The 27,638-nt window shown below is 42.8% G+C and overlaps 1 pseudogene; it reads right to left on the minus strand.

The window, feature by feature from the left end:
* Positions 1 to 8,858: 8,858 nt before the first annotated feature.
* LOC132584621 (uncharacterized) overlaps positions 8,859 to 27,638 on the minus strand; it is a 31,801-nt pseudogene continuing 13,021 nt past the window's right edge.

Consider the following 27,638-nt stretch of genomic DNA (forward strand, 5'->3'; position numbering starts at 1 on the left):
ACCTATTGTACCATAGAGGTTTCCCCTCCCCAAATGCTAGAGCATCTGGAAACCCATAGAGTTTTCCCGGAAATGCCTAGAGTGGCCAGTGTGCAATGTTGTCAACATGATGATGTCATTCACCCAATGTGGGCCAGTGGGTTGGGAACCTCCCAGGTGGGAGAACCCCTGCCTGCCCCGGGGGCTTGGCAGCCCTACCTCAAGACCATCTGTGTTGATGAACTGAGAGTATGTCCTAGAATGAGTGCAGCATTCCTGTATTGTTAGGGAAGAGTGCTAATGATGTGAAAATTGATTTTTAATCTTGTCATAATTGATTTTTAATCTTGTCTTGTAGAATAGCTTATAAACTTCTGTAGAAACCAATCTGGAAAACATTGCTTGGATAGAAGTTTCAAACCATGGAATGGCTGTAGGCTAAATTTTTCAGTGAGAAAGTTGTCCTGTTCCAGCTGGCTGAAAGAAGCTCCATTCCTTATCATACAGAAATATTTTGCTCTGAAAGAACAGGCCATCAAGGCCATACAATTGTTCATCAAGGTGTCATATCACTGACAGAAGTCTGTGTAAGCTCTTTAGTATCTTCTTCCACTCATGTGGCTCAAAATGGAGTCATCAGCTGAACATAAACCACCTTCATTATTAACTGACTTATATAATAGGTAAAAAAGATGTCTTGACTTTGGCGCCTAATGTATCCCTTATCTGGACTGCTGTTCTTTTACATGATCCCATTTACTATAATGACTTCCCTCCTCAAATATAAAATCATATGAACATATGAAGCTGCCTTATACTGCACCAGATCCTTGGTCCATCAAAGTCAGTATTGTCTTCTCAGACTGGCAGCGGCTCTCCAGGGTCTCAAGCTGAGGTTTTTCACACCTATTTGCCTGGACCCTTTTTTGGAGATGCCAGGGATTGAACCTGGGACCTTCTGCTTCCCAAGCAGATGCTCTACCACTGAGCCACTGTCCCTCCCGAATTTTCATCTCCAAAAGGAGATGCAGGTATAATGGAGGTAATAAGAATCTTCTGTTATCTAACGAATAGAGCTCCCCACAGCTTGAAATAGTGCTGATTTTAATTCTTATCTGTAGTAACTGGCTCCCTTCAGCCCCCAAAGCCACATGTTATTGTCCTTGGCAACTACAACAATTTGAGATTCATCTAGAGAGGCTTTATGAGTTAATTTTTTGTAACTTCCTTTTAGAAGTGGGTGATCTTGAAACGTCTATGGAACATTGCGAGATTTAAATTTTAATATATCAACAATGTAAATGAACCCTAGGTAACGAGCAAAAGCAAGCAATGGATGAGTTAGGAATATAATTTTATTACAGTATTGCACCTGCAACCACAGTAAACATAGGCACAATCATTCTATTTCTTGTTAAAAGCAAGTTATCCTGTTTATGACTTCAGGCTAGACATACAACAGAAACTGGAATAAAATATTTACATAAGAACAAAGGAGATGCTGTGTTGGATCAGGCCAATGGCTCATCCAATCCAACATTCTGTCACACAGTGGCCAAAAAAACTAGGTGCCATCAGGAGGTCCACTAGTGGGGCTAGGACACTAGAAGCCCCCCACTGTTGTTCCCCCTCCCCTAAGCACCAAGAATACAGAGCATCTTTCCACCACAGAGATACAGAAAACACACACACACACACAACAGCACTAGATATGTGCAATGGATTTAAAATGTAAACAGCTGACTCAAAGCCCAAATGGAATCTTAAGACCATGATAAATAAAAAAGAGAATAATGTAGCAGTTCCAAACTATCCTCTCAAAGCAGGGAACAAAGAGGCATAAGTCCTTTATTAGGTTGGTGATGAAAAAAGTGATAGAGCGTGGAGCTTGACTTCTTTAGAAACTCATGTATCACTTTCTGAAGACTGTTGTATTTGCTATTTCACCTAGAATTGGGACAGAAGAATAATTATCATTGACACGGAGAAAAATGTTTTATACCCACCCACTCTTTTGCGATCTCTTTTATTGGGTTGAACGTCACCATCTAGTAAAACAGTGTCTTTCAGGGGTATGAAAAATATTTCATAAAATGTTGATGGGAGTTTAGGAGTTAGTTTCGGTGACTTTTGTGTTTAATGGGGTGACCCAGTAACTATCCGCTTCATTCAAAGTCCATGCCTTCCCATCCCCTTTATTTTACCTTGATGATGGTCACAGTGGCGCTGTAGAAAAGGCTCACAAGGAACAGGATGATGAAAGTGGAAAGGATCGACGAGATGTTTAGGAGTCCTTCATCATCTTCAGCAGTCACTATCCCGTCAATGTAAACTTTGGAAAATAAACAGCAATCAGTTGTTTAGAAGTTTGGAAAAAAATAGAAAGGTTTTATTGTAGTTTGATATAAGTTGGATCCAGCTGGCTTTTTATCCAGTCTTACTTCCCTTCCTTACTGTAGCCATGTCACATGGCTTTTGTACATTTAGCTCCCATGATCCCCACCATAGCCTTTTTTTAATGGTCAAATGGACCCCCCCGCTTTCTTTGAACTGCTAAAAAGCAGGTTGGCTTCAACCCATAGAAAACAAGACAGTAACATAACTAAGGCATCTATCTGGTTCCTAATATCTATTTACTAGAGCAGAGGTGTCAAACATGTGGCCCAGGGGCCAAATCAGGCCCCTGGAGGGCTCCTATCAGGTCCCCGAGCAACTGGCTCTTGTCTGCTTCCTTCTCCCTCTCTCTTGCTTCCCTCTGCATCTCAGCTTGCTTTGCAAGGGCTTGCTCAATCGCCTAGGAGCTACAGAACAAAACCTCAGTTTTCTCCATTGGCTGAGGTTCCTCCCCCGGGAAAGAGACAGAGTTTCCTTTGCCCAGTTCCCTGGATTCCACAGGAGAAATACAAAGAAAGCACCTTTAAGACCAAGAAGTGCTAATGTTTTAAGCATGTTTTATTTTAAATTTTTAAAAAAATCTTTAGTAGTTTTTGTGTTTTTTAAAAAGTTTTAAACTCTGCTACCTAATCTTAAATAGGTACCAGGGCCAGATCGGGGGGGGGGGGGCAGAGGGGGGGTGCTTGCCCCAGGCGCCGATGGAGTGGGGGTGCCAAAATTGGCTGTGGAGTCCATTCTATTCTATGGGCCCATAAGATAGAATGGGTCCATAAGGGGCGTCTTTTTTAATTTTGCCCCCCCTCAAGAAACATGTAGATCTGATCCTGATAGGTACACACATGGCCTGACCCGACATGGCCCAACCTGGCCCGACAATGTCTCATTTATGTCACATCCGTCCCTCATAATAAATGAATTTGAGACCCCTGTAGAGTCTTCTAAATTTCCAGCTTATAACTACCTAATGGAGGGGGCAACCTGGTGCCTGTGGGTGCCATAGTGCAGGCTGACATGTCTCTAGGTGCTCAACAATTGTTTTTAGAAAGTGAGCAGGGCCAGAAGATGTTCTGATTGGTCATTGGAGATCTGACAAGTAGAGCCAGGTGCCTGTTTTTTATGTAAGTATACTAGTGCATATGCAAGAAAATATTTTCTAATAATATATACATTTTTTTAAAGCCTCTTGTTAAACAAAACTGCTGCCTGAAATGCAGACATCGTAATTAAAACCTTTGGTAGTATGATAAGGCATTAGGCACAGAGATTGTATAAACTGGCTCTCTATCAGGGCTTTTTATGAGCAGGAACGCAGTTCTGGCTGGCTTGGCAGCAGGGTGTGTGGCCTAATATGCAAATGAATTCCTGCCGGGCTTTTTCTACCCCAAAACCCTGTTGATGATGCCAAGTGAAAAACAGAATTAGGGAAGAGGCAAGAAAAACGGGAAGAGCCATTTTTTAAAAAAATCTTGGGACTGGCAAGCAATGACATTTCTCTATCTTGAAGGAATGAGAAAAAAATTGCCTGTTTAAGACAGAAGGACATGTAGCTATATCTGGCTAAAGAATAAAAAATCACTCGATTTTTTTTTTTTGTCGTAAGAGGCTCCACAATTCTGCAACTGGCCTAAAGGCATTTACTGACATTTCAAAATATTACAGGGAATTAAAGTACTGGGTAATAAGAAGTTACACTAAACAGCAAATTGCTAAAACCTTGAATACTTTGGGCAGTGTACTGTTGGTTTAGTGCAGGAGTCCCCAATCTCTGGGCCATGGACCAGTACCTGTCTGTGGCCTGTTAGCAACCGGGCTGCAGAGTGAGACAGAGGTGCAGCACTGTCCCTTTTGGAACCCGGGCAGACAAAAGAGGCCTCACTCTGAAGCACCGTCTCTTTCATCCACCTGGGTCCCGGGCAGGCGGAAGGGGCAGTGTGGCAGTGACCTTCACCTACCCCTCATTTAAAGACTCCCACGGAGGGGGGCAGCAATGGGGTATGGGCAGGGGGGCAGCCTGGGCTGGCAAAACTGCAGCACCACCCCACTGGTCCGTGGAAAAATTGTCTTCCATGAAACCGGTCCCTGGTGCCAAAAAGGTTGGGGACCACTGGTCTAGTGCATATCTGTCAGGCAAGTGGCCCATGAGTCACCCTCATGATGGAGTTGCAGATTCACCTGTGAGGTATCTCCTTTCAGCACTGGGCATCTTCCCATAACTGGATGGGATTCTTTCAACTTGTAAATGTGGACTGTAGTAATACAGATTTTAATAATTATATGACCTAATACTATTCTGTGGGGAGGTGAGGATAGTATAGTAGTGAAATTGCAGACCAAACAACTCTTAACATTGGGGATCCATTTGAAGCTCCCTGCCCAAATCCATTGTTATCTTCAAAGAGTAACTGAAGGGAGTGGGGATGTGTGGGTTTGAGTTCATGATGCTATGGAAGTTTTAAAAAAACCTTAATTACCCTGTTCCATTTCCCTGATCAAACATAGCCCTCCTGAGCTGCTTGAAACTCACATTAAAGAGGGGGAAAAATCAGAAATCCAAAATGTCCCTTCATCTCTACAAGGTTTTAAGTAGTCTTGGGTGAGGTCTTTTTTCATTTGGCAAAATGGCATTGGTAGAAGAGGTCCAGAAGTATGGCCCCAGTCCATGTCGGGCTTTTCCATGGCTGTTTTCTTTCAGCTTAATTATGCAACTGGCGTTCCAGCCACAGATCCTCAATCTCACATATAACAGTGTCACATATTCTTCATTGTGCAAGATATTTTCTCTGGCATTTTTGGTTTTCCACTGAACATTTCTAGTAAGAAGAAGACATGGGTGGCAGTATAGCTTTTTAGCCTAGAAAGTGGTTTACATCATGAACTTGGGATTCCTATATTTGTGTGTTTATAGAGTGAGAGAAAAAGAATAGGGCAAACAGGTGGATATGAATTCAGTTTATTTACTCTACCATCCATGGTTTGCTTTTAACAAAAAAAAATGGAGAATGATCCTGTATTTTTAAGGGAAGGAGGAGAAGGGCTAGAACAGGGTGTCAAACATGCGGCCCAAGGGCCAGATCATGCCCCTGGAGGGCTTCTATCGGGCCTGCTTACAACTCACTGCTGTCTGCTTTCTTCTCCCTCTTTCTTGATTTCTTCTGTGTCACAGCTTGCTTTGCCAAGCTTGCTCAATCACACTGGAGCTACAGAGTAAAGCCCCTATTTTCTCCATAGACCAGCACATGAAGCAACTTATGTACAAAAGCTCTCAAAGCCCATCCATTTTCATGTTTTAAGTTTTTTTTAAAATACTCTTTAATTGTGTGTGTTTGTGTCCTTTATAAAGCTTATATCTCTGCTACCTGGCGTTACATTTTAGGACACACATGATCTGTCCCGACAAGGTTTCATTTATGTTAGATGCGGCCCTCATAACGAAAGAGTTCGACACCCCTGGGTTAGAAGAATTCAATAAGTGATCCATGATACCATTGGGATTGGCTTAGTGTATTGCTTAGCCAGAGTTAATTTGAGTTTGGAAGCTAAGCAGGGTTGGACACAGTTTGTACTTGGATGGGAGACCAGACCACCAAGAAGACTGGGGTTTCCTTAGAAGAGGAAGCTAATGGCAAATCACCTCTGATCACCTCTTGCCTGGGACTGCCATGAGTTGATTGCAACTTGACAGCACACAATTAATTAATTAATTGCTAGGAGTGGAGAGAAATTGAACTTTTAAAATCCCTATCTCCATTTCTCAAGTTATCTTAGCTGTTCAGGAATAAAACAAGAGAAGATTAGCCTAGTTGTGTTCTAGTCAAATGTAATTCCATATGGGTTGAGAAAAACAAAGAAGAGTCTTATGGATCTTGAAGTCTAATTGTAGCCTAACAAATAACTGGTTTGGAAGAGAAGAAAGTACTTATGTTACCGAGATGACCTATGCCTCCAGCTGAGCATGTTAGTTTCAGTGTGCTTTCTTTCTATGATGTCTCCTGGAATGAAAGTTACCATGACTTCTTCACCCAAAGGGTGATTAACACATGGAATTCACTGCCACAGGAGGTGGTGGTGGCTACAAGCATAGACAGCTTCAAGAGGGGATTGGATAAACATATGGAGCAGAGATCAATATGTGGCTATTAGCCACAGCATATTGTTGGAACTCTCTGTCTAGGGCAAGTGATGCTCTGTATTCTTGGTGCTTGTGAGGGGCAACAGTGTGAGAACTTCTAGCCCCTTGGCCCCACTGATGGACCTTCTGATGGCACCTGATTTTTTTGGCCTGACACAGAGTGTTGGACTGGATGGGACATTGGCCTGATCCAACATGGCTCCTCTTATGTTCTTACGTTCTTATGACAGTTGTCTTGTGGGTCTTCTCTTTGGTTGATGGAAATATCTCTCTCTCTCTCTCTCTTTATATATATATATATATATATATATATATATATATATATATATATATATATATATATATATATATATATATATATATATATATATATATATATATATATATATATTGGGAATGTAACATTTAGGCTTATAACAAAGTAGGAGCATGTCAGGTTTCCAATCACCTTTTATGTGATTCTGTGAATAAGTCCTTTCTATAGGGATAATGGAAGATGTGATGTGGCTGAAGACACTAGCAGACACAGATGTTTGCCTGTGTTTGTCTGAATGTTTTCAATATTTCTCTGTTCAGCTGCATGCTTGTTCTGTAATCGAAAGCTAACGATAAGAACCCAACTGAACTGGCAACTTTTAACTTTTTAATAGTAGGTGACATGATCCTTTCTGTGACTTAGTTTTGTTTATTCATCACAATTTATTTTATTGTGATGTTTCTGTTGATGGATATGTATGCAAGAGTTTGCAAATCAACTACAAGCATGCGCTCCAGGGATATGTGGAAGACAACTATGATGCAGTTATTGCAGTCATTGTGCATTTGCTAATGATAGATACCACCAGTTTGTTCTGGGTGACCCCAAACAGAAGCTGCAGGTGCTCACTGTAGAGCTGCTTTGTTGTGGGCAAGCCAGGTTACATGGTTGTCTACATGTATGTGTAGGTGTATTTGGTTTTGTTTCACTGGGAATACAATAAAAAGGATAAGCTGAAAAACTTTTCCAGCGATAAACCTCAACTGAACTGAGGACTGCTACTTTTGTGCATGTAATATACTTATTTATGTGTTGCTCACATGTTGATGTGAAAAGGAACCTATTTTCTCTAAACACTCATAATTCTTCTGATTCCAGTATGCTGGTCTTGCTAAATGTAAAGAATGTAAACATGGATTCATACCAACTGAGGAAGATCTTTTTTATACAGACATCCAAAAAGAGATGAATAGAGGGTGATTTCATGGCCTTATTCCTTGGATATTCATACTGGCTTCTTAAGATGATACAAATTTGACATGAAAGTACAATTGGATGACCAAATTAATCTACAATGCTTGGGGGCCAGAAAACTCATGAGAAAGAATGTGAGAAAGGGTAATTTACATCTTTCCAAAATGACTTTTCACCATTTAGAACAACGATTATGGTGTTTTTTTTCATGTGGAAGGAGATGAAATAGTAGAAGACTGGCACAAGAAAAAGGCCAGGAAGGAACAGAAAATGATTAGATGGGTGTAGATGGCCAGTAGCAACACTGCAAATCTGAACCCTGCAGTGATGGGCAACTATAGGTCACCTGCTCCTATACAGGCCTGTCTGTACAGACCCATTCTGTGTGTACACTCCTTATGTAAGGTGGGCGTCCACAATGCACAGGGCCTTTTCTGCACTGGCACCATGGCTCAAGCTTCTTCCCGAAACCTATGTGCAGCAGGTTTTCTTCATCTTGGTATCTTGTTGATGTGTGGCTTCATAGCATTTAAGTTAATTTTGACATCTTTTATCCCTGCTGTTGCTTTTGAATTCATTTTTATTGGTTTTACTGCTGATACTTTATCAGCCTGTACATCTGCTGCTTGTTATCGTTGCTATTAGGGATTCTTTTAAAGATCTTAGTATTGTCATGTTTAATTTTTGTGTCAGGATTTAATGTGTCTTCTCAGGAATCATTGGTGAGGAATGGGTAAAGAAACTTGAAAAGGTGAAGAAACAAATATTTTTAGCATCCTTTGGAAATCTTAATAGTTGGGAGCATTATGTAGGCAGGAAGTGCTAGCAAGCATTATTTTGCCTTGAATTCCAGTGGTGTTGGGTGCAAGGGAAGAGTGATAATATCCCCTCCATCACAGCATGGCAAATTTTCCTTCTCTTGGATTGAAAAAACATACTTTATTGCAAATGGTTATTCTTTTTTTGAAAAGATGCAGCCCATCAATGACTTAATGTCTAAGATGCACCCTTTTAGGCATCCCAAATTGCTCTTCTTTCCTTTTGGTCTAGTAATAATCAAGATCTAACAATTAGACAAGAGGACATGCAACAAGAGAAAGATGCTGATAGAAACAGGGAGGGATGGAGGGTGCTCAGCAGAATTGGTAGTGGTGGCCACTAGCAAGTGGAGGCGATGTCGGAGAGCACAAGGGAGACGTTGACAAGGGTGGGTTTACCCGTGTTCTTGTCGACAGTCTTCTGAGTTGTCTGGAAGGGAAGCGCCTCATGTCCTACCACGCAGGTGTATCTATCTCCATAACTCCAATCTTGCTCGTTGACGTTCAACATGCTGTAGGTGAAGTACCGCTCAGGGGTCTTGGATTCCTGTATGGGTTTGCCAGTAAAGTACTCTGAATCTCCCATGGGCTCATCATTCCGGAGCCATTTTACAAAGAAGTCATTGGGGTAGAAACCTTTCACCAGGCAAGTGACGGTGACTATTTCCCGCAAAGCCAGTTGTTCTGGAGGTGGGGGGAGGACATGGACAGATGGAGCACTGGGAGTCCCACCTGGAAGGTGAAAAGAAGAAATGTACAGTCAGCTAAATGGACTAAAGTTGAGTTTTAATGTAGTTTTTATGTGAGGGAAATAAATGATGATTCAGTGGACATTTTACATTTGTGTGTGTCTGCACCTGGAAGTCATAGTGACCTTTGGTGACTGACTCGTATTGGGGGCCTGGAGGATATTCAGAGAGGTGGATGACTAAAGCCTGCCCCTGTCATCCTGACTGCTGGTATTTCAAGGAGGTCACCCATCCAGGTACTTACCAGAGTTGACCCTGGTTAGCTTCTGAGACCTGACAGGATTAGGCTTGCCTGAGCTATCAAGGTCAGGGAAATTCAGTGGACATTTTGTCACTATTCTGTGGAGCATGCCAGGCTGAAAGACCTCAAATCAATGACGACGATGATATTGAATTTATATCCCACCCTCCACTCAGAATCTCAAGAGTAGCTCACAATCTCCTTTATCTTCCTCCCCCACAACAGACAGCCTGTGAGGTGGGTGGGGCTGAGAGGGCTCTCACAGCAGCTGCCCTTTCAAGGACAACCTCTGCCAGAGCTATGGCTGACCCAAGGCCATTCCAGCAGGTGCAAGTGGAGGAGTGGGGAATCAAACCCGGTTCTCCTGGATAAAAGTCCGCACACTTAACCACTGCACCAGACTGGCTCTCCGAACATTCCTTGTACTCTTTTGGGAATGACAGAAAATGGGCACCTACCATGAAGCTTTCTCAGTATTTTTATTTCAGCTGTGGGAAGAAGGGGAAGAGTAACTTTGCACTCGAAGGTGTCTTCGCTTTCCCACTCGTCTTTGCAAATGGTGGCTGTTGCATCCACAAGAAACATCTCACTGTTTTCTTCCTTCATAGGCTCTCCAATTATGGTCTCCAGCTGCTTCTTGTCAGATGCTCTTGTCCATGTGACAGTCAGTTCTTTCAGATCCTCCTTGTAGGGTACATTGGAGATCCTGCAGGTCAGCTTGGCTGACTTTGTGAGGTAAATATCAACGAAGGATGGTGGGATGGTCTCCACACGGACCTTCACCTCTCCACAACTCTCTGAGAAAAATGAAAACAATGTTCAGTTCCACAGTAAATGAGAACATGGTACATATGGGCTTTTGATACTCTACTGATGCTTATTACCAAACATATCTGCTTCAAATAATCAACATACATAGGAATATCTGACTAATATTAAATAATAAAAACTCATATTTTAATGAATCTAAGAATTCCCTGGATCCTTTCTCCATATAAATATATAAAACGTATACACTTCTAATGATCATTCTTGATGAAGAAATGGAATGACCTGAAACCTGCAGTAAACATAATAAGGGGACAACTGAGAACAATGTTCAGTTCTGTAGTAAATGAGAACATGGCATTCGCTGGTTTCTGATACACAGCCATTCTGAGTATTTGGCCATTCTTTCCTCTTTTGTACATCTTAAAGATGAAAGCAGAATAACACTATTTGAGCTATAAGCATGTTAATTTTGCTTTTGATTCTTGGTAGGATATTTAATGAGTCCTAAGCATTGCCAATGAATTCTATTGGTGCCCTTTCATGAAGTCTCATATCACAAAAGCACTCTTAAAAAAAAAAAAGTGGACAAGAATTCAAACATTCATTAGAAGACTTGAGTCAGAAAAAATTGCCTTTCTTTCCCCCAGTGCATTTCAGCTCTAAATACAGTTTAAAGATGGAATTATCACAAAGGATAACAATTTTCTTGTGGATAAATAAAATACAATTTAAAGATGGAATTATCACAAAGGATAACAATTTTATTGTGGATAACAAAATATGGATGAGCTGATGGTTCCAACTAATATTGAAACCAATGTTGGCCTTACCTGAGAGGTATTGGGACATGCCAAAGGATGCTGTTTTAAACAATATGGGCATCAAACACTTCTCTGAGGAGCTGGGACTGAAGAATGATGACCATTTGCCTACTCACTTTGCAGCAAAGAGAGAAAGCATTTCCCCACAAATGATTGCATCTTAAATTCTCAAATGCTGAACCTTAAGTCCATTCCAAAATTCAGCAATATGCCATTTAGGGGTGATTATATCTCTGATTCAATCCATGGAGCTCAAGGAAGCATGTATAGGGAACCCAGGCAATCTCCTCAATAGGCCTGGCACTGACATGCTGGAGGGTTGCTTCAGAAGAAAAAGAAGACTGTAGATTTATACTCCACCCTTCTTTCTGAATCAGAGTCTCAGAGTGGCTTACAATCTACTCCCCCCCCACACAACAGGCACCCTGTGAGGTAGGTGGGGCTGAGACAGCTCTCACAGAAGTAGCCCTTTCAAGGACAACATCTGCGAGAGCCATGGCTGACCCAAGGCCATTCCAGCAGCTGCAAGTGGAGGAGTGGGGAATCAAACCCAGTTCTCCCAGATTAGAGTTTGAGCCCTTAACCACTACACCAAACTGGCTCTCAGGTCATATTCAGACCAGGGGTCCTCCACTTTTTTTTGGGCCTTTAAACATTGAAATCTTGAGAGGGGGTGATCAGGATAGACTGCCCAAAATAGCTGTCACAGGAGGCAGAGCCAAACGGAATCTCGCTGTCCTCACACCTCCCGGGGAAGAAGGAAACCCTGAAGGTAGAATGGAAGTATGCACTGGTTAAGGAAAGCCCAGTTACTTACCAATCCTCCTGATCCTTCAGTGGAAAACCTTTTAATTTAGATGACAGCGGCCAATAACAATAACAGGCCCTGCCTTACAATGGCCCCACCCATTTTCTGAAAAGCTCAATGTACTGGCAGGCACTGTGGAGCTCCTGCTCTGACCCTTCTTCAATTTCCAGGTTTTGCTGCATCTGAATGCTTGCCAGTTCATACCAAGTGAATGCCAGTCCTCGTTTTTAAAATTTAAAGCATCTAATTTCTCTGCTCAATCATTCCATTTGCTCAGTACCTCCATTTATTTCAAGGCTGATTCCACCTGCTTATTTTGAGTCCTTTTTGACTAATGACAAAAAAATGGAAGTGTCAATATTGTTTGGGAATTGACTCCTCAGGGGTCTCTTATATAGGCACTAACCAAGGCTAACCTTGCTTAATGGCCAAGGTCTTATAAGATTGGGCATGCCTGGACCGTCCAGGTCAGGGCACTACATGTAAGCAACATAGTGAAACCTCATATACTATCTCTTCAAGAATATACCTGTAGCCAAACAAAGTGGGAACCATTATAGAAAAGGAATGGGCTCTAGTTGTGGCCAAGTGGGCCTACTTTAGTAGAAGAGCAACCAGAAGGTGACAACCAGAAAACCAGAGTTTCTGCATAGGGACATGGGGGAGAGACAATCCTTCAAACTCTATCTCAATCTAATCACCCTACTACAGTTGGTATCAATGCTCCCTCTAAGCTGTGGAGTCTTGTGAGCAAAAATTCTACTTAGTGAGCTACCGGCATTAAAGTTGTGAGCTACTGCATAAATTAGTGTGCTCTGGGGCATCCTTCCTGAGCTAAGACAAAAATGTGTGGGCTGGAAGCTAAAAAACAGTGATCTAGCTCACACTAACTCAACTTAGAGGGAACACTGGTCAGTTTCCAGGGCTTTTTTTGAAGAAAAAGACCAGCTGGAAATAATTTGCATATCCAGCGACACCCCTGACACCAAGCCAGCTGGAACTGTGTTCCTGTGTGTTCCTGCTCAAAAAAAGCCTTGTTGGTATCCATTTTCTCCAGGTAATACGCACATTGTGTGGCCATATTTCACCAGTGTGAGACATTCTTTGGTCCACCTCAGGAGTGGCCAAACTGTGGCTCGGGAGCCACATGCGGCTCTTTCACACACATTGTGTGGCTCTCGAAGCCCCCACCGCCCTGCTGGCTGGCACGGAGAAGGCATTTCTCTCTTTAAATCACTTCTCTAAGCCAAGCCAACTGGTGGCTTGGAACATGCATTTAAAGTTCATGGCTCCTGTGTTAAGCAAGTTTGGCCACCCCTGGTCCACCTGAAGAGGATAGGAGGGCTCTGTGCTGATGACTGCCTACCCTTCCTTTCTTATGCCTCTCATCTGACATGTGCCAACATTTGCCTAATGCATTGCCATCCCATGTGGTTGCATCAGTGGCGATGTTCTCAGTGTGGTTCAGCACTGATGAAAACATTGCATTAGGAGAAGAACCCTTGTGCCTGGTCTTATTCACAAGTCAGTTTGTACTGAAAACCTTTCAGCTGGGCAAGCATGAACCAATCAACAAGCATTACAACTTGCATCAAGTTTCCAGCATATTTTCCCTGTTGCTAATCAGCTTTGTAGCAAAGCCAAAATGTTTCAGCCAAAGACACTGCATTGACAGGGTCTTTTGCAAATGAAGAAATTGCTAAGACGTGATCATTCATACCAGTAATCTAACTGATCTCCAGAACCCTGGTGCTCCCCTTGGAAGATCCACTTACCAGGGGACACTGTTTCATCAGCTGTAATTAGCTAGGGAGAGGAGGGGTGGTGGACTACACAGGTGCAGCTGTCTCTTCGATTCCCTCCTTCACTCCTACCAATCTTCAGGATGCTGTAAGTGCTGTAAAGGTAAAGGTAGTCCCCTGTGCAAGCACCAGTCGTTTTTGACTCTGGGGTGATATTGCTTTCACATTTTCACGGCAGACTTTTTATGGGGTGGTTTGCCATTGCCTTCCCCAGTCATCTACACTTTCCCCCAGCAAGCTGGGTACTCATTTTACCGACCTTGGAAGGATGGGAGGCTGAGTCAACTTGAAGCCGGCTACCTGAACCAGCTTCCACTGGGATCGAACTCAGGTCATGACGAGCAGAGGGCTCTGACTGCAGTACTGCAGCTTTACCACTCTGCGCCACAGGGCTCAAGTGGTAGACTAGAGTGCTGTAGACCTTTCCAGATGACATCACAGGCCCATTGTCATACAGTGATGTGTTCATTGGTATATTCTTCATCCATGAGATGCTGATTTCCATTGGAAAAAAGCCACTCACATCACACACAAGAATCTGGGCAGTGGACAGTGACCATTGCCTGTTGGAAGATATGTCACAGTAGGCTTAGGAGATTGTGATTATAGGCATTGTGGTTTGTATATCTAAAAGGCAGTGGTCAAGTTGAGATCATTATTAAGGTAAATTAGAATTATGATTGCTTCTAAAGTTGGGAGGAAGAGCAAGAGAAAAATGTGACAGAAAGACAGAAAACCCTTGCTACTCATAGGTTGGCCAGTAGATCCTGTTTTTAATTCTGTCTGTATGCTTTCTCATGTGCTTATATCCCTGGCTGTATTTTTATTTGGTTCCCCTTGTCTGTTCAGGACCCTTGTGTCAGAAGTTTTTTTACCATCAGCTGTGTCTAGTTTTGCCTGTTTGCCTGCCCCATGTCTTCCTGGATTTTGCCTTAAATGACCCACCCAACTTCACAGGTTCTACACTGCTTATATCCTAGGAGGCTCTCCTCATATTAATCCATCCTAGTAACACCTCTTGATCTGCCACTCATCATCATGTCCTTTCTCTAGACCTGGCAGTGCTCACCTTTGCATTTGCTGGTGTTGTACATTTCAGCTTTCTGGGTTTGGGGCAGGCGAGTCACTCGACATGTGTAGGTGTCCCCTTTGTCCCAACTCTTTTTGGTGATGCTTTGTGGGATGTAGCTGGAGTAACCACTGCTTTCATGTCCAGTGAGGGTCACCTTCTCTTTAGTTTGTGCCACAACTCCATTGATCAGCCATTCCACTTTGGCTTGTCCAGGGCCAGAACTCAAAAGGTTACATACAAGCTCCAGATTGGTCTCTGCATCACAATCAGGGGTTAACAAGCGAACTTGGATGGGTGTTGGATCACATTCTGAAACGAAAGAGTGGGAAACGTTTGCTGATATCTGGGAACACACAATACAAAAACGGCAGAAGGGAAAACCGCCAGGAATTCAAACATACTAATCACACTCTTTAACGCCACTCCTAGGTAATTAAACATATCAAACTCTGTCTTCTTCTGTAATGCAGCTGGATAATGGAATCGTGAAGCAATACATCATTACAAGAAACAATAATAAAAGTCAAGCCTGGCTGCTGGTAGCATGTTACACAACAAAATATACAACAGAGGTTTCCAAACAACTCACCCTGATTTCCAAAGAGTTACATTTGGCCAACAGCTCAGGCCTTACAAATGGAATCTCTGGGTTCTCAAATTGAAACATGACCCCACTTCATATATATCCACTGTCTGTTCTCATGCTCCCATTCTTGACCTGGTCACACCAGGTCAAAGAGGCTTTGCCTGCATGTCTCCAGGAATCTGCTTCCTGAAGGTTATCTAGTATTCCATTTCTTCAAAACTCTGTTCTCTGCTTGGAGAAAGGGAAGAGCTTGAGCCACCTATTATAGAATCATAGAATCATAGAGTTGGAAGGGACCTCCTGGATCTTTTAGTCCAACTCCCTGCACAATGCAGGAAATTCACAAATACCACCCCCCTAAATTCATAGGATCCGCATTGCTGTCAAATGGCCATCCAGCCTCTGTTTAGAAACCTCCAAAGAAGGGAGAGCCTTCTCTCCAGCTAGATCTATTAGCATTTGAATGAAGGTGTGCGGAGGTATTCTGGAAAGCCATTGCACAGACTTCCTTCCCCCTCTGGCCTGTTCTCTACCAAAGGGGAAAAAAAACACTTTTAAAACACAAAGTTGAGGTTTGGAGCCAAAGCGGGGGTTTGGAGCCAGGGGATAGAAAATGCATTTCTTCATAGGTGGGCACATCCTACCACCAAGAGCCATGCATAGTCTATATCCAGCCCCCCAGCCTGGGGCTATGCATAATGGTATGATTTGTAATAAGGCAAGACCAGGGGTTGTTTTGTAGAAAAACAGGGGGTGGAGCTCATCCAGGGATTGTTATGCAGCTGCACCTACTATTCAATGGACAAGGTAGGTAGGTGGAGAGGAGGAAGAGGGGGAACCCTCAGAAAGGTTCAGGAGCTGTGCTCATGTGAGCTCCTGCTGAATTCAAGGCCTGGGCAAGACTGTAGTTGATATGCAATTCCATTACCACATTCTATATTCCTCCCTCATAGATGTTAACTTCCAACATGCCAGTATAAGGAGAGCAACCACGCTAGATCACACCACAAACAGATGAAGCTTCCTTATACTGAATCAGCCCATTCAAGCATCAAAGTCAGTATGGTCTACTGAGACTGGCAGTGGCTCTCCAGCATCTCAGGAGGTCTTTCACATCACCAGCTACAGGAGATGCTGGGGATTGAACCTGGCTGGCACTTCCTGTATGCCAAGCAGATATTCTATTGCTGAGCCTTTTGTTTCTAACTTGTAACATTTTGTTGATTCTGTATATTACAGAATCTTGTGAGCATTTTGTTGATTCTGTATATTACAGAGTCTTGTGAGCAAAAATTCTACTTTGTGAGCTACTGACATTAAAATTGTGAGCTACTGGCATTAAAGTTGTGAGCTACCACATCAATTAGTGTGCTCTGGGGTCATCCTTCCTGAGCTAAGACAAAAATGTGTGAGCTGGAGGCTAAAAAATCCGGGTTCCCTCTAACTCAGCTTAGAGGGAACACTGCTTGGAATCAAAATTTTTGCTCTTGTGGACAGACTTCCAGCAATGTAAATATGTCACTAATAGCCTGCATTGTTTCGGACAATATTGTGAATCTGAAGTTTTAATTCTAGGTAAAGTTGTTGGAGGTAGATACCATTCTGGAGAAATGGTACATTTCACTTATGTACAATATATACAATCCACCTTATCTCCTCAGTCTTGAGATGGCTCAAGTGCTTTCCCAAGATCATTTCATGATGCAGATGCTTTGGGAGATGACACCTTACAGTGGGGCTGATTCTACACTCACCTTGGTCTGGGGCAGGTTTCCGTTTCCATGCGGAGCAAGCTGGCAATTTCACACCAGTTGCTCTGTGCTGCCATTTTGCGTGGGGCAAACCCACGATTTGCCCAGCCACAGTGTAAACCTGAAAAAAACATTGTTAGAACCAGGGCTTTTTGGGTAGCAGGAACTCCTTTGCATATTAGGCCACACGCCCCTGATGTACCCAATCCTCCTGGAGCTTACAGTAGACCCTGAACGAAGAGCCCTGTAAGCTCTTGGAGGATTGGCTACATCAGGAGTGTGTGGCTTAATATGCAAAGGAGTTCCTGCTACAAAAAAAGCTCTGGTTAGAACGCCTTTTCCTTTACCTTCCCAAGACAATTTGTCTTGAGGGTGTATTTAAAATTTCCAGCCTTGGTTTCCACCCTATTCTAAGTGCCTTACCTCTGCTTTTGATTTGCTTTCGTTCACCCTCTTGCTTTCCAATAGCAGCGTGCTTCACGATGCATGTATAGGTGTTCGCTTTGAAGACTGCAGAAGGCACTGTGAACTGACTGCTCCTTTTGTAAAGCATGTTGCTTCCAGATGGGGTCGTTTCTGGGAATGTCTGTATTCTACTTGCATCATGAGGTTCCCATGTGATTTCTGCATTGCCCGGAAAATATCCGAAAGCCAGGCAAGCAAAGGTCACATTTCCCTGGAGTTCTTCAGCGGTGGAATTACAGCAGGAGACCAGAGGGAACACTGAAGGAGCGGTTTGTTGTTCTGTGTTCTGTTGTTCTGTTGTTATTCATGGGACAGAAGTAAAAGAGAATATGAAAAGGCAGAATTAAACCTTCAAATACATTATGTACAATAGTGTATGTGTGTATATAACATTTTTTGCCACTGTGTGACACAGAGTGTTGGACTTGATGGGCCGTTGGCCTGATCCAACATGGCTTCTCTTATGTTCTTATGTTCTTATGTTTGTGCCTGTCTGTCTGTCTGTCTGTCTGTCTATCTATCTATCTATCTATCTATCTATCTATCTATCTATCTATCTATCTATCTATCTATCTATCTATCTATCTATCTATCTATCTATCTATCTATCTATCTATCTATCTATCACATTACTTTCTTTTCTGTAATTCGTATAGACAAGTCTGTTAACAAACAAACGAACGAATGAAACATTCCTCTCCATCCTTTTGCATATACAGTTATCTATATCCGTACCCCATTGAAGTTCACAGTGTTTTACAAAGTGAAGTCCCTGCCCTAAGAAACTTACATTGGTTGTGAGGAAGGATGGAAAAGTGCAAGAGAAGAGGGCCACACCAGTGATGGAGCAAAAGAACTGCAACAAAAATGGTGCCATGGGAAAAAAGAAGGTCGTCTTCTGTTATATGCCCTTACACATTTCTGTAATTGTCTCAGGCAGTTTCTGTAGCTGAGAGCCAGTGTGGTGTAGTGGTTAAGAGCAGTGGACTCTAATCTGGAGAACCGGGTTTGATTCCCCACTCTCCCCCATGCAGCCAGTTGGGTGGCCTTGGGTCAGTAGCCATTCTCTCAGAGCTCTCTCAGGTCCACCTCCCTCAGAGGGTGTCTGTTGTGGGGAGAGGAAGGGAGGTGATTATAAGATGCTTTGAGACTTTTTGGGGTAGAGAAAAGTGGGGTATAAAAACCAACTCTTCTTCTCCTGTGGGAACTGCCTGAGTCTATTATACAGATCCTCCTGAAGAAGCGTAGGTGAAAAGCCTAGGGGCAGTATAGCAGAGTAAAACTATTATTTCCCCCAACATAACATTTTTTCTTGTTCTTCTACAAGGCAGAAAAGGCCAATTTAACTTTAAGTGAACTTGAATAAGTACAGTTAGACAGTTTAAGATTTTGTTGTGGTTGAATGTCACTCTAATTTCAGCCTGTCGGTTTAAATGATATAGATTTCTTAGCCTTCCTTCCTTCCTTCCTTCCTTCCTTCCTTCCTTCCTTCCTTCCTTCCTTCCTTCCTTCCTTCCTTCCTTCCTTGGTGTAATATAATCACTAAATGTGTTCATAAGCACAAGGTGGCTGGACTTGCTTGCCATAGATCTAAAGGTAATAAAGGAAAGGAAAGGTCCAAGCAGCAGTCATTTCCGACTCTGGGGTGATGTTGCTTTCACAACGTTTTCACGGCAGACTTTTTACAGGGTGGTTTGCCATTGCCTTCCCCAGTCTTTTACACTTTTGCCCCAGCAAGCTGGGTCCTCATTTGACCGACCTTGGAAGGATGGAAGGCTGAGTCAACCTCGAGCCGGCTACCTGAACCAGCTTCTGCTGGGATCGAACTCAGGTCGTGAGCAGAGAGTTCAGACCACAGTACTGCAGTACTGCTGCTTTACCACTCTGCGCCACAGGGCCGCACCCAAATAATCTCCTACTAGCAACGCTGTATTTAGTGAACTCTGTGCATCAGCTGTATTGTTTCCACATCTTTAGTCAAATTTGTGACAGTAACTTGATTAAATATCTGTGGATTCCTCAGGGGAACTTTACAGTGATTTATTTAACCAAGCAGAACTAGTCTGCATCTGCCACGAATGCCTTGAGTATTGCTAAGGACATCTTCAATATGTATTTCTAATAGAGCCCCCAACTTTCAGGTGGGACGCAGAGATCTTTTGGTATTACAACTGATCTCCAGAGGAAAGAAATCAATTCCCCTGGAGAAAATGGCTGCAATAGAGGGTGGACCATGTGGCATTATATCCCTAATACAGCCCCCCCCTCCCCAATTCCCAAATGCCATCCTCCCAGGCTCCACCTCCAAATAAACTGTTTCATATACAGGCCAATTGCTTGCCTTGGGGTGCCCAAACAAACAGGGCATACAAACAGGCCAACGCCTTCCCCTGCTTCTGGTAGCTAATGTTCAGAAGTTTGCAGCCTCTGTGTGCGCAGGTTCCTGTCAGTCATGAAGGCTGCGATCACACACACTAAACAATGCACTTTCCAATAGAATTTTACTGTGTAAACCGGCAAAATCCCGTGTAAATTTTACTGTGTAAACTGGAAAGTGCGCTGAAAGTGAATTAAAAAGGGCATTATTTAAGTATGTGTGATCACAGCCCATGACTACTATCCAGTTTAGAATAAAGACACAGGAAACATGATAGAAATTTCTAAAATTATGCATGAAGTTAAGAAAATGGATAGAGGGATCTTTTCCTCTTTCCCATGATACTAGAAATTGGAGGCACAAAATAAAATTGTTGGGAAATAGGTTCAGAACAGACAGAAGGAAATTCTCCTTTAGACAGACTGAGTCATTAAACTGTGGAATTTACTGCCAGGGGAGGTAATGATGGCCAATATTGTCAAATGACCTGTATCTATGCTTGTAGAGATGGTTATAATTACAGATGACTTTAAAAGGGGCTTGACAGATTAATGGAGCACAGGTCCATCAATGTCTACTAGTCATGGTGAATAAGGAGAATTTTCATAATTCAGAAATTTTCATAATTCAGTAAACCTTATAGACGTCTGCCTGCTGAGTTGCAGCTATGAGAAGTGAGGGGTAACTACTCCACAGCCCATCCTTTTAAGATCCGTGCTGATCAGGGAAAGGCATACTTTTGAGGTGATTGCTGAGCTTCAGAAATGCTGGGAGGGTCTCACTAATTACCCATTCCACCCACTCCAAGGCTGCAGCTCATCAGAGAGCTATCCTTCCACATTACTACATGTCCTAGGTGACTGAGGCATGAAATGGGTTCTTCTCTTCTGGAATCTTTGAACTGCTTAGTGGATCCAGCAGAGCACAAGGTTCAGGTGTGGAAGGGGCTGAAAGCTCTAACTCAACTTGGAGGCATGCAAAACGGCTAGCTTAACAGGAACAAGGAAGACTTTTGATGGATTGCTCCAGACAGACATTGATCTTGAATATTACTTGTGCTCTCCTTGGGACAGTTGGAGGTGATTCCTAATTCTTTTGGCTCCAGCTCTAAAACAAGCTCTAGCTTTGAGAATCCTGGTGGTGGGGAAGCAACTGGGATCTCCTTAGCCCTTCTGACTGTTTGTTTGCTGAGTGAACCTGCATTGTTCCTAACAAAGCTATGATCTGGGAAAGCAGGTTGCACAACTGGGTCTCCCAGTACTTAGCTTAGGAAAGCCAAGAGAGCACCAGGGTTGCATAACATTATTCCCTAGCCTTCTGATGGACCTTGGTTGCTTCTCCCACCTGAGCTATCACTGCTGTATACATGAAATTAACATATATTTTAAAAAACCTGCATCCCTCCCAATTGAGCATCATTCACCTTCTGACCCAGCTATGAAAATTCTAAGAGATGGCATCCCTTGTAGGTAAGAAGCTGGGGTGGATGCCTGATTAGATGCTTTTCCCCCTACCAGCTAAAGAGTGGCTTACTTGACCAAGATAAGCTGCCTGGCTAAATGCTTCCTCAAAGCCACGGAGGAATGAAGAGCCATCTAGTTTTTCCCCAGCTGAGAATGGGCTTCAGCAAGGCTATGGTTGCTTCTCTCACCTATAGAGCTAAAGCTGTCCTGTGTCTCAAAACCTTGCATCTTTCCCAGCTGCGCATTGCATATCCCTGCTGCCTCATGAATAAAGAACTGCGGAGACTGCATCCCTCTTAGCTGAGCAGAGGGCTGTCCAGAACTTGGGAGGGAAGTGGGATTGGGCAGTTTGCCCTCCTCACTGGTCTTCAGAGAAGCTAGTAGGTTGCCAGACTGTGAACAGTGGACTTCAGAGGGTCTCTGTGCCCTGCTGTTTCAGCTAAAGGTGATCTAAAGTTATTATAGACCTGAAAAGCTACAGACTCTTAGGTGAGTGAGTGCTGGGTCGCACTAGGGACATCCCAATGGAGTCCCTCTGCTAGCATTCACTCAGTAGAGCTCACTTGAAAGCTGTGAAGTTTTCCCACTAGAATGGTGGGCACCAAGGGGTGTTTTAGGTGGGCTGTTCTCTACCTGACACTCCAGCCTTCCTTCTGTCACAGATTTGCATGCCTCCCTATTCAGTTCTGGGTTCCCAGATGCTCAGGACATCCCAATCATTTATTTATTCAACTATATGTTTATACTGCACTTCCTAAAAGGATTTCAGAGGGGCATACAATTGTCTTGCCCATTTGTTTATCCCTTACAACAGCGTTGTGAAATAGGTTAGTTTGAGAGAGATTGCTCCCAAATAATCCAGCATGGATGGCCGAGTAGAGGATTTGAACCTAGGTCTCCAAGTTTCTAGACTCTGACAGTCTAAATGCAACACCATGCCGGTGTTACTTTTAGAATCAACAGAGACTCAGAACAGCTTACAATCTCCTATATCTTTTCCCCCCACAACAGACACCCTTGTAAGGTAGGTGGGGCTGAGAGGGCTCTCACAGCACCTTCCCTTTCCAGGACAACTCCTGTGATAGCTATGGCTAACCCAAGGCCATTCCAGCAGCTGTAAGTGGAGGAGTGGGGAATCAAACCCGGTTATCTCAGATAAGAGTCCGCACACTTAATCACTACACCAAACTGGCTCTCCTCTCTCTTCCACTCTCTCTTTGCTTCTATCTTCCCAAGGTGCAAGCAGTACAGAATGAAGCCCTATTTAACTCACCAAGCCACGATCTGCAGTCAACGGAGGCCTGTGTTACAGCTCTGCATCTCTAGATTCTAATGGGACCTTCAGAATTTTCCCTTGAACATGTTCTCAAAAATGGCATTAAAAAAAATTACCATTGTTGACTTGATAATTGGTGGCTAAAAAGTTTGAATAATTTGACTGAGGTTTTAGAGGGGCTATAATTGAGCTTCTGAAGGGGGCAACATAATGAAACCTGTGCCCACATACTGGACTTCCTCTTTTTCTCCTGTTGTTTTTCTTGCCTTATTTACTTCATGTCAAAATTCACAAATTTGATTTTCGAAAAAAAACACCCACGCATCCAAGGGAATTGAGCGGAGTTGGCAAGAGATTTATTTGACCAAACACCCATCATTTGTCGTATTAGTATTTGTTTACTAAATGTATTAGTCATTTAGACATCTGTTCAGACTGAAGCAAAGGCTATAAAAGCTTTCAGCAGCCCAGGCTATAAAAGAAATCTGAGGCTACTTCCTCAGGCTTGAGAGCCTGTGAAGGCCTCAACTGCTGTTCTTAAATCAGTGCAGGGGACTCATACAGATGTGATGTTGGGAGTTCTGTGAATGCTGTTTTCTTTTCCCCAGAAAACCGGGCCTAATTTGGCTTTGGGACTGATGGGAAGGAAAGGGGTAAAGCTTCTTTCTCCATGCCAATTTTTTTTTTGTCATGAAGGGGCCCACAGAGCCCCTGTTGTCCTCAGTGTATCAAACTTAGGTGTCTGTATTAGTATATGTTCTTTTCCTCTAATGGGGCACCAGCACCATTCAGATTGGGAAAATGGCAGGAAGGAATGGTTAATTAGTATTTCTGATTAGTATTTCTATTAATGTTTCTCTCTCTCACACCAGTCCACATTGACCTACCATATGTGTGAGGCTTATGAAGGGGGAAAAATCTGTGTGCAACTCTCAAATTATTTTATTTAGGCCTATGAAGACAAAGTAAAGAGCAATTCTACTTAAATGTATTCAGTGGGTTCTTAGGATAGCACTAGTGAGAAACATTTTTCATAAATAAACTGTATGTATCATTGCCCCGAGTGCTATAGAAATTTGGAGTTCATTCATAATATCTTGGTCCTATATAACAGAAGTAAACAAAGATATTTGAATCCCCAAGTTATATAAACTGTATTAATAAGTAAACCATAACTAATAATAATAGAATTAATAATGGAAACAATGTGCTAATGAAGAATACAGCTTTATTATTAGATGATACATAAAATCACAGTAAATATTCTATAGCCGTGGAGTACAGTGATCCAATGTGCATTGTTCCTGAATGTGAATGTGAAATATCCTCTTTATAATTCTAACTCAAGTAGAATGAAATATGACCACCAGAGAGACAGATGAACAAAACAGAAACAAAACTGCACCATATAAATTGGATATTACACTTTTGAATAATCTAAATTTGAATGTGTTAATTTTTGAGTCCTTGACTGCTTTGAACTTGTAAGTTTGCAAGTAATTGTAATGGCCAATGGCTTTATAAAATAAATTTTACTGAACTGAACATATAAATCAGATGGGTTAAATTGTAAACAGCTGACCAATTACAGGACAAATGGCTTTGTAGTACTCTGATAGAAAACAAATGCATAATACAACTCCTCCAGTCAGTCCTCTCACAGCAGAGAGGTATAACTCATTGATTAGAAGAAGAAGATGATACTGGATTTATACCACACCCTTCACCCTGAATCTCAGAGTGGCTCACAGTCTCCTTTACCTTCCTCCCCCACAACAGCCACCCTGTGAGGTAGGTGGGGCTGAGAGAGCTCTCTATGAGAGCTACAGCTGACCCAAGGCCATTCCAGCAGCTGCAGATGGAGGAGTGGGGAGTCAAACCCCAGATCTCCCAGATAAGAGACAGCGCACTTAACCACTACTCCAGACTGGCTAGGATAGTGATGAATAAAATTGTAAGTGAAGAATTAGTAATTTGTCCACAGATAGTTGGCATTGCTGTTTCACATGGAATTTGGAAAGGAAAAGAACTGAGTGGTTTTTTTATTATGTAGGTGATGAAAGAAAATGAAAGATTGTGGAGTCTGACTTAAGCCGCTGATTAATCAATATCGTTGCCTTTGTTATTTCACCTGGAATTGGAAAAGAAGACTAATTAGTGTTTTTCAAGGGAAAATGTTACACAACTTTATTTGCAACCTCTCTGTCATCTGGTTCACCATCACCTTTTGTTAATATGTTCCAATGGCATAAAGAGTCATTCATAAAGTAGAGGTGAAGGCTTAGGGGGTCAGCGTTGGCAAATTCTATGTCGACTGGGCTAAATTACGCTTATCTACATTATTTACAGAATTAATGGCCTGGATCTGCATCTTTGCAAAATACATCTCTCTTATTGACATGTGTCTGTCCTCTTATAGAAACATAAATCTTCACAACATACTGTTCAGCCTTGGTCCGACCCAACTTGGAAAGACTACGGGCACCAAAAGTAGCTTTGCAGTCTCCTCTTGTTTCTTAGTTTCCCTCTCTTCCAAAAAGAATGACTATTGGACCATAAAGGAATGCCTAATAATGTTATTTCAGTCCCCCCCACCCCTTCATAGGCCATTTATTTTACCTTGATGATGGTCACGGTTGCACTGTAGAAAAGGCTCACGAGGAAGAGGATGATGATAGTGGAAAAGTCTGATGAGATTTTTAAGAGTCCTTCGTCATCATCAACCTCTACAATCCCATCAAGGTAAGCTTTGAATGGCAAACAGAAATTACTTTGTATAACTTTAGAAAAAAGTAAATATCTTAGGGCGTTTTCGCACTGACCTTAATCGGTATCGACGCCCCTCTTCACCGCGCAGGATCTGCGCGGATTTCGCACTAATTGCCGCGGAGTGCCCGGAAGAGCCGGAAAGTCCCGCGGCTTTTGCGGCGCAAACGGAAACCGCCAAAACCCAGTTTCCATTTGCGCCGCAAAAGCCATGGGACTTTCCGGCTCTTCCGGGTGCTCCGCGGCAATTAGTGCGAAATCCGCGCAGATCCTGTGCGGTGAAGAGGGGCGTCGCTGCCGATTAAGGTCAGTGCGAAAACGCCCTCAGTGAAGTTGACATTGAACACAGCAGAAGGTAACAATAGGAGCTGTCAGGAATGGGAAAGGGTAATGGGAAAAGTGCATTTTGACAGGCAACAGACTGGCTACAGAAATTTTTTTTTTTTTGATAGGCAGCACTGAAGTCTTAACAATAGCAAGTGATGATAGGCAAGGGAAGAGCTTAGTGTTTGAAACCTTGGAACATTGGCAGATGGTGATATTTTCTGACTTGAAGGAACGGAAAGAAAACAGGCCTATTGGAGACAAATGGACATACAGTTATTTCTATCCAAACAACAAAAGTGTTTCTTGACTTGCTGGTTAGAAATTCTAGAATTTTGCAATTGTGGTAGGAATGAGTACAACAAATTAAGATAATTGTTGACATTTCAGTATACACTTGGGAATTAAAGTGATAGGGGTTTGGATACTATTATAGAGCAGCAAAATACCTAAAACTATGAATGGTTCCATTCCCATCCATCACTTATTTGGGCAATATGGTGATTTATTGACTGTCGAGCAACCCATGAGTTGAGCTCCCAATGGAAGTGCATATTTATTATGAGTTTTGTATGACCAAGCATCCCCCTTTCAGGATGCCTAGAAAATGTCTCCATACAGTGTTGTGCATTATTAATCTTAGCAATTGTTATTCCAACATAGATTATTTTGTGTAATATATGAAGCATGAACTTCTTGCCTGGATTCTTCTTATAAGACTTTTCCAGCTTGTGAACGAGGAGTGTAAAAATATAGGCTGTAATATAATTATATCTAGATGCAATTTTGGGGGATGGTGAGGACACTATAGTGGTGAAATTCTGATTAGATATTGGATTTATATCCCGCCCTCCACTCCGAAGAGTCTCAGAGCGGCTCACAATCTCCTTTACCTTCTTCCCCCACAACAGACACCCTGTGAGGTGGGTGGGGCTGGAGAGGGCTCTCCCAGCAGCTGCCCTTTCAAGGACAACCTCTGCCAGAGCTATGACTAACCCAAGGCCATTCCAGCAGGTGCAAGTGGAGGAGTGGGGAATCAAACCCGGTTCTCCCAGATAAGAGTCCACGCACTTAACCACTACACCAAACTGGAGGTATAAGGCTAAGAGTTCGTAAGTTCTATATAGTTCGTAAGTTCTATATATCATGAGCGCCATTTCAGGATCAGAATGGTCTGCTCTGATATGCAATGGCTCTCCAGCTTCTCAAGAGAGGTCTTTCATATCACCTTTCTTATCATATTTCTGATCTGTTTAAACTGCTTGGGAATGAACTGGGGAACTAGTGCAAGAGAGGCAGATTTTTTGCCCTGGACCATGGCCTCTACCACCTTCCCAAACTTGATGCCCTCCTAGGGTTACCAATCCCCAGGTGGGGGGCTGGGGATCCCTCGGTTTGGAGGCCCTCCCCCTGCTTCAGGGTCATCAGAAAGCGGAGGGGGGGAGGAGTGAAATGTCTTCTGGGCACTCCACTATACCCTATAGAGATTGATTCTCATAGGGTTTAATGGAGAATTGATCCATAGGTATCTTTGGCTCTGGGGAGGCTGTTTTTTGAAATAGAGGCACCAAATTTACAGCATAGCATCTGGTGCCTCTCCTCCAAGTTTCAAAAAGATTGGACCAGGGGGTCGAATTCTATGAGCCCCCAAAGAAAGTGTTCCTGTCCTTCATTATTCACAATGGAGGGAAGGCATTTTAAAGGTGTGTAGTCCGTTTAAATGTGATGGTCAGATCTCCCTTCGAAGTTCAATTGTGCTTATCACAACCTTGTTCCTGGCTCCACTCCCAAAGTCCTCAGATATTTCTTGAATTG

This window comes from Heteronotia binoei, chromosome 15 (assembly GCF_032191835.1).
Source record: "Heteronotia binoei isolate CCM8104 ecotype False Entrance Well chromosome 15, APGP_CSIRO_Hbin_v1, whole genome shotgun sequence".
NCBI lineage: Eukaryota > Metazoa > Chordata > Lepidosauria > Squamata > Gekkonidae > Heteronotia > Heteronotia binoei.